The sequence below is a fragment of the Mauremys reevesii genome, linkage group 2, assembly GCF_016161935.1.
Source record: "Mauremys reevesii isolate NIE-2019 linkage group 2, ASM1616193v1, whole genome shotgun sequence".
In the NCBI taxonomy this organism is placed as follows: domain Eukaryota; kingdom Metazoa; phylum Chordata; order Testudines; family Geoemydidae; genus Mauremys; species Mauremys reevesii.
Genome location: NC_052624.1, coordinates 80,034,920 through 80,042,934, shown reverse-complemented (window position 1 = coordinate 80,042,934; position 8,015 = coordinate 80,034,920). Strand labels below are relative to the sequence as shown.

Here is an 8,015-nt window from a genome sequence, read left to right as displayed (position 1 = left end):
GGAACAATTGTTAATTCTTCAATTGGCTGGGCTAGATTCACACTGCTGACCTACAGGTGAAAGGCTAATTGATCATTAGTGAGGGCCTGAAGCATTCAGATCTCCTTAAGAGCTACTTTTTACTTTGTTGACAATAAGATTGCTTTCTTGAAATACATTTATTTATCCAAGTTCTGATGAAGGCAAGGTCTTCCACTTTTTGTAGACACACGCAAAAATATCCCCACTGTGCTTTCTCCTCTTCAAACAAACCTTTTAATAAGTATCCCACCAATTTTTAAAAGAAGAATTCTCACTACACTAAAACAAATATTGATACAACATCCAAAACACCTATAAATATGTTTTGTTATATTAAATAATTTCAATATTTATTGCACAGGCTTCATGCTGACATATGTTTCCCCCCATATGGACCATTCGACTGAATCCATAACTTTCAGATACATGGCACCAACCACTTCTATGGGAGTTGCATGAGCATCTGCCATTAAAGTAGAATGACCTTTCTTATTAGCATGGAGGAAGTAAGATACTCATAAATCTCTACATGAGGCCTAGCCACTAGAAAGGGACAAAGATCTGCACTGTGTTAGCATGGATTACCCAAAGAGAGAATTTATCTCCTTCCATCTGAGAAGTAGTGTGGTAAGGTGTGATAGAGTTAGCTCTGTCATATTAAATATGTGTTCTATTCCTACCTGTGTCTAGTCTGATGTTACCTTTTCCCACTTGTCTGTTATCATAGCTGTAAAATGAGTGAACAGTAATTCCCAAAGGTAGGGGAAATGATGCCTTGGTTAATAAGGGTTAGGAAGTCACTAGTAATATTCAGAGCAGTTAGCAGAAGAGCTAGCATTGGACACATGGGCTCTCAGAAGACAGTTTAGTGCATCTTCCCATAGGCAACACTGTATTGCAGGGTCTTGCTCTCATCTTCTCCCTCCCTCAAAAAATGGTGTGACATATTGCCATTTGTAAAGGAACAAAATGTGTGAATGGCAAATCTTGGGTAATACTTAGTGGCCTGGTCTGGGAGGAAGGGGTGTCTCCAGATGTGTGAAGGGTTTAGGGTACCCAAATGTATGTGAAAATTGTGGGGTGGGCTCTGGAGGTGAAGAGAGGGGTGAGAGGGAGAAGCTGGTGAGTGTTCAGTTATGTGTCTGCCTCTTCCACTTTGCCAGAAGTGGAGGTTTGAGAGGAGGGGAAAAGTTTCCAGATATGAAATTTACTTTTTCTGGGCAGATAAAGGTCTACAGGTATGAAATATTTTTGGTGTGTCAGGATGAGATTGTTAAGGAAATGTCTCTATGTTAAATTACCAAGAGTTCATGTTAGAAGCCTTTGTTGTAAGTAGCTTAGTAAAAACATGGTGGACTATTGCATTCCATTAAAGATTATTATTATTATTTCTATAATGCAATAGGTATGTATAGTGCTTCAAAGACCAAAAAAAAAGTGAAGTGAAGACTTTGAATTCTGGCAAGCCTCTCTAATTTCTTTACTCCTTGTCCAGTTACTTCAAATTTGATAAGTATTCTGCCTCAGTCCCAAAATTAAACTACCAAGTTTGAGCTTGGATTTTACAGGCGGGAAACAAAACTGAGTCAATAATGGAAATGAAGATGCAATATTAACTGTGGAATAACTGCCACTGTATCAAAACAGGATTTAATTTAGGGTTATTGAATCCACCCATGTGTAATTAATTGCAGAATCGGGCCCAGTATATTAAACTGAAATGTATACGTAGGAGCCATGATCTGACTAGACCCTCTTGGGGTATGTTCTGTGGATCTTTGAGGGGGATCAGCGTTGGCTTTAGAGTTGTATGTTAATACAGGGGTCTGTCCTGGATTTGTTACTGTTAAAAAATTTCATTAGTGACTTGGATAATGGAGTGCAGAGTATACTTCAAATCTGTGAATGACACCAAGCTGGGAAAGTTGCAAACACTTTGGAGACAGGATTAGAATTCAAAATGACATTGATAAATTGGACAGTTGGTCTGAAATCAACATTGTTGCACTCTGCTTGGCACTGGTGAGGCCTCAGTTGGAGTATTGTGTCCAGTTTTTGGCACAACGTGGAGAGAATCAGCAGAGAGCAACAAAAATGATAAAAGGTTTAGAAAACCTGACCTATGAGGAGAGGTTAAAAAAAACGGATATGTTTAGCCTTGAGAAAAGAAGACCAAGGGGCAGGATCTGTTAAGTCTTTAAATATGTTAATTGCTGTTATAAAAAGGGCAGTGATAAATTGTTCACCATGTCTTTTGAAGGTAGGACAAGAAGTAATCAGCTTAATCTTCAGCAAAGGAGACTATTAGGAAAAACTATAAAAGATAGTTAAGTACTGGAGTAAGTTACTAAGGGAAGTTGTGGAATCCTGGCACTGGAAGTTTGTAAGACTGGGTCAGAGAAACCAGCTGTCAGGGATGGTCCTGCCTCAGTGCAGGAGAAGGGACTAGATTACCTCTCAAGGTCCTTTCCAGCCCTCCATTTCTGTGATTTATTGTCAATGGCTTATTGTTGCAGTGTTGCAACATTCTTGATTATCTGGTATGCTGTTTGATCAAAGCCTGGAACTGAATGGAGAGGACGCTATAGACATACTATAGTAGCAGATCTGTTCCACTCAAGTAAACATTACAAACAGAACCTTTTTTTTTTTAAAATTTATGTATTTATTTATTTTAAGCCAGATACTGAATCTGTATGCACTGGAAATGAATGTTTTTCTGCAACATTGGACCTGTGTGGGAATGAATCTCATTTTACTCTGATAGCTGGAATCTAGTATATATTGGAAAGGTAAGAAGCCATAGCTGTTATCTATGTAGATTGTCCAGTCTTGTTTCTAGCTTTGGGTAGCCCAGTGGATTTATAGTGCTGTAAACTGATTTGTTCAGCCCAGTTGATGAACTCAATCAGAAAGGTCTTCAAAAAATACTGCACACTTGTTAAAACCAGGTGTCATTACTGCTTTCTGTTCTTTCTATACTCCTAAATAATGAACAGATACAATGAAACACATTTTTACTTTTGGTCAATTACTTTGTATATACCAATTTGGCATCCTGAAAATTCATGTTAATGTTTGTGTATATATAAGGAAATATTTCTCTTGAGCAAAGGTAAAGTAGAAGACATTAGGGAAATCAGTTTGCAGGAGAACATAAGTAATTGAAAAGAGAGAGTGGGAAAGCGTCGTTGTCAAAAACGGCATTGGTTTAAAATAGGAAAAGCATTTTTTCTTAGATATATAAGTGCATTGGCCTAGTAGAAAATGTGTACTGCACACAAGCCTGCTCTTTAGGAAATCCCTTTTTTTGTGAAAAAATGCAGGGACACTGATACTAAAATGTTCAACCTCCAATGGACAAATTAAGAGCTGAAAATAAGTAAGAATGAGTCTGTGCTTCAAAATGTGTTGTCAGATGTTTTGGAATTCAGCACATTTTGAAGACCAGGATAAAACTATCTGCAACGGAGATAAACCTTAAAATGGTGCACTTTTAATCATGTAAAATTATTACTGTATGTTACGTTTATTAGTCTGCCATAACCAGAAGCATCTGCTGCTTACGTGCTAATCAGAACCAAAATTATCTGTCAAATATTGGTAGCAATATTTATATTCCTATTTTTAGTGCCATTTTATAACTTTGATATTTTTTCTTAGAGCAAAATTATGTATTCCTAAACTTTGGAGAATAGATTTTTTTGCCTTGCTGGATTAAAATACTACTACCACTTAGTGCTTTCCATCCATAAGTCTCAAAATTCTTGAATAAAGAGAAGTGTCATTGCCATATTTAAGAAAGGAAACTGAGGTACAGAGAAGTTAAGTGACCTGCCCAAGGTCATAGAGCACTTCAGCAGCACAGCCAGAAATAGTTTCGGTCCTGAACTACACCCGTAAGGAGTAAGGACCAAATTATTTCCCGTTGTTTAGGGTCCAGTCCAGTTCTGATTGAAGTTGAAGACTTATTGACTTCAGTGGGAGTTGGACTGGGTCCTTACTCTAGGCAAGCAAATGTAAAATTTCTACCTGAATCTCTTCTATGAGTTACTTATGCATGCAAATACGAGATATTAAATATGACAAAACTGTTTATAAATTCTAGTACATAAATTGTGGTAGTCCAAGAGAAGTACATTTATTAATATAATATAATATTTTAGAAATGTACATCTCCCTGACCAGCAGAAATGTGTGTTTTATATTCAGTTTCACAGTAGTAGTTATAAATAGGTCCATGTGGCTGCAGATTATAGCAGGTTCTGGACCCTAAAGATTACAGAATTGCAGAAAATTGTACCCATTATAAACATTACGCACTTCTATACTGGAAATTATTCATATTCTCTGTTTTTTAAACAATTAATTTATTTTATTTGAATTTCAGTCATGTGTGTTCACCTAAATTTTTCCCCTTAATGCAGATGCATGCTCATTGTAAGATGGTTTTTGTTTTATTAAATTTCATCTGCAAAATGTATCCCAGCCTGCATTCTACAAGGTTAATTCTGATGTTTACAGACTCTAGCTACAAAGGATAGCCAAAAAGAACTTAACAAGCACATTCCCAGGAGGCAGATTGTCCTCTTTAGTGTTAGAAGCTGTGGGATAGGGTTTGGGGGAAGAAAAAGCTCCCTGAAGAATCCTTTGTGGAGAGTTCTCCGCATTATTCCATGGAGGAAGGCAGAGGTTTCCCCCTGCAAGCCCCACTCCTCACCCTTGGATCCTTGGCCATATAGTGCCTGGAACACACTGTCGGCAATATGGAAAAGATAATGCAGTCTGGGGAAACTCTGTATCACCCCCAACTTGCCCACACTTCCCTCCAGCCTACCTACTCATTGCTCCTTTCCCCAACATAGACCCTGAACCACAGAGAAAGCACTACTGAATCTGGGTGGTAGGTAACAGGGTCATGGAGACAGCTGAGTCCCCTTCTGCACAGAAGGAGGTAGATCTGCTTGTGGAGGACTCATCAGGCAGATGCACAAGGACTGTCTGATTTGGCCTTATATCTCTCTTTAGACTCTCATCTAGTACCTGGGTGAATTAGGTGTTTTAAAGCTTAAAATCTATGACTGACTATATAATTGTAGAAAGCCAAACCTCACCAGAATTTGCTGTGTGGTCCCCTATTACTGTCACTCTTCACTGTTATCAGGATTTCTCCATACTCCTTATTGACTGTAGTCAGCAGCTTATGGGAGTGTGGACTTTTCCTGCTCATGCCTTTAGCCAAGTACTCTTAGACCAGGTACCTTTTGTCATGAGAGGTCAAAAACATGTGTTCCTTATGATCAAGAATGATTTGCAATAGATACTCAAGTGACAGTAGCACTAAAAATAACTCAAAGGCATTTTAAAATATAAAACAGAGAGAAAATTGAAGGGTACAAATCATATCTAGTCTACAGTTTGTATAACAGCTCTACAATATTAGTAAAAAAAAATCTTGTGCTAACAGTTTGCTGTGGTTTAAGCCAAAGAATCAGATCCTTACATTTTTAGAGTCAGGAGATTGTCAAGCTGTCAGGCTATTTCTGTCATTCTCCCTCTCAGAGATCAAGTAGCTCTTCCTCTTTCCTAGTGAAATTCTTTGCCGTTATACCCTTAGCTGCCAACTTTACATCAAGTAACAGCGCCATTGCTGCTGAGGCTTTCTAACTAGTTTCTAAGACTTGTCAAAGTTATCCTTGTGTATGTATCATATGATGCTGCTCTTCTATTTCTATATATTAGCATTGACAGTCTGTGTGCTTAGCTTAGATGGCTTGATCCTGTGCAGGGCAGGTGCTGAGGGTTGTGTAGGTTAAAAGTTATGAGCAGAACAAAGGAGCACTGGGGAATCTGATCTGATATTGAGAGCACTGCTGAAAGACTGCCAAATTACTTCCGTCTTGTAGGTAGGTGTAAGGTCCAATCAGGGAACAAGTAGCTAAATAACTTATTAGATCATCCTGAAGTCCATTGCTCCCCAGGTGCACCCATGCTCCCCCATCCCCTTATCACCTTGTTTGTTTGCAAGGAATAGAGAGACTATGCAAGAGGCTTGACCCTTAACTGCTCAGCGTGGAGGAATACACCTGCTGCTTGACCTTATTTGTGCCAATGCATGACTTTCACTTTTACTCATAGTGAGTTTGCACATCCTGCAGTGCACTGTGCAATGACTTGCAGATTCAACAGTGAAATTATCCAAGCTGGCAATCGGTTTCCATACAGCACATTTTCCTTCAACTTTCATGATAGATAAACTGTTGTGTTCCATATTGCCACTAAAGAAAGTACTGCACCTGATCCTGAGATACCGAAATGCAGATCATTTGACAATTATTGATAAACAACTCCACTCTGTTACCAGGGCTAATGTGAACCTGATGCCTCTCTGCTTCTTTTGTGTCATTCATCTCTTGCAAACACAATATCATAAAGCAGTGGAATGGTCCTCTCTTGATTAGAGATTTAATACTTGTTAGGAACATGGTACTGATAGCTGCTTCAGCTGTTAAATCTGGAAGAAACCAAAGAAAACAGTAGCACCACTTTACTGAGGCATAATCTGTTGAGGCCTAGATGCTAGGATTGAATGGGTTATGCTTTACTGTCATATACTGTACTTACCCACAAGGACCTAGACCCCAGGTTCCAGCCTGAACCTGGAAGTCTACATAGCAATGAAACGGGCCCATAGCCTGAGCTCAAGTTGGCTGTCTTGGGCCAGCCATAGGTTTTTCTTTGCAGTGTAGATATACCCAAAGTCTCTGCAAGAACTGAGAAGAGACTCCTATTCCAGTGTTTTAACAATAAAACCATACATTTTCTGCATCCTTGGCTTTCTGTCTTTGTCTCATCCCATTGTGAAATGGTGATATCACCTTAGTAAACTGCTTGGATACTCCCAGATCACAGGCACAAAATAAATAGAGCTTGAACACTTTGCCAGATAACAACTACTAGCCAGAGGACTATATGTACTAGACAGCGTCTATTTAAAACAAACAAACACAAAAATACCAGGAAGACAGAGCACTAGCAAGATCCAAGGGCAATGCCCTAGTGAAGTCCCTCACAGCTGTTCAGAGGTAGTAATTTACTGGGATTCCTGCCAGGGGTTGTCATTTGAATCTGCTTGAGGGCTTCATCCTTCATATCAGCCTCTGGCTATTAGGTGTTTGATACAATTTCAGACCCTCACAGTTGGAAGGAAGAAGTTTTCTTGCTCGTTCCCCCTAGCCAAGAGTTATCTGAATGTACTTAATGATGGAGAAATGTGTTTTGTTAAGGTCTAAAGTTTTATGAGGAGGATAATTACACAATTATAGTTTGAAGTCTTCTAGGGATTTTTTAGTAAAAGACTGTAAAATCAATCCACTAATAACACTGATGTGCTCAGATTTACACAGTAGGATTTTACGCTAGACCATATTGTGGAAACTGCAATAGAAGGAAAGTTGAAAATGGGAAAGTTAATGGAAATAAAGATTCTTTAAAAAACAGTTTGAAACACATCCTAGTTGAAAAATGTAGGTCTGTATCTAACATAACAATTACTAGAATGGAGAGTTGGGGTAAAAGTGACCTGGGCTGTGACCCATGTGACCCGGACATTCAAGAAGCCAAAGTCAGCAGCCAGTTTTGAAAATTTTCCCTGTAATTTGCCTGAGCCTCAGTTCCCCATCTCTAAACATTCCCTATAAACCACTTGTGTTGTGACAATAATTCATTATTATTTCTATGGCACTCAGATACTCTGGTGATGAATACCATAAAAAATACTACAGATAGCTAGTTTTATCCAGAAATACAGTAACTGTTTTCTAATGCGCTTCATAGGAAATAACTTTGTTTAAAAGAGCCTGTTGTACTATATGGCACACATCTGGGAGACCACTTTGATTAGCTCTTGGTCTTTACTAAGGGAAGGGAGGATCCCAGGAAGTTCAACAAAAAAAACGGGGAGAACCCTGACTATAATTATTAAAGTTAAGGAA

General features: G+C 38.7%; 1 long non-coding RNA gene across 1 annotated transcript; it reads right to left on the bottom strand.

Moving 5' to 3' along the window:
• Positions 1-4,097: 4,097 nt before the first annotated feature.
• Positions 4,098-7,065, bottom strand: LOC120399482. The gene is made up of 2 exons (XR_005595188.1): positions 6,646-7,065; positions 4,098-6,535 (listed from the first exon to the last, which is right to left on the bottom strand). It is a non-coding gene; the product is annotated as an uncharacterized LOC120399482 (long non-coding RNA).
• Positions 7,066-8,015: the final 950 nt, after the last annotated feature.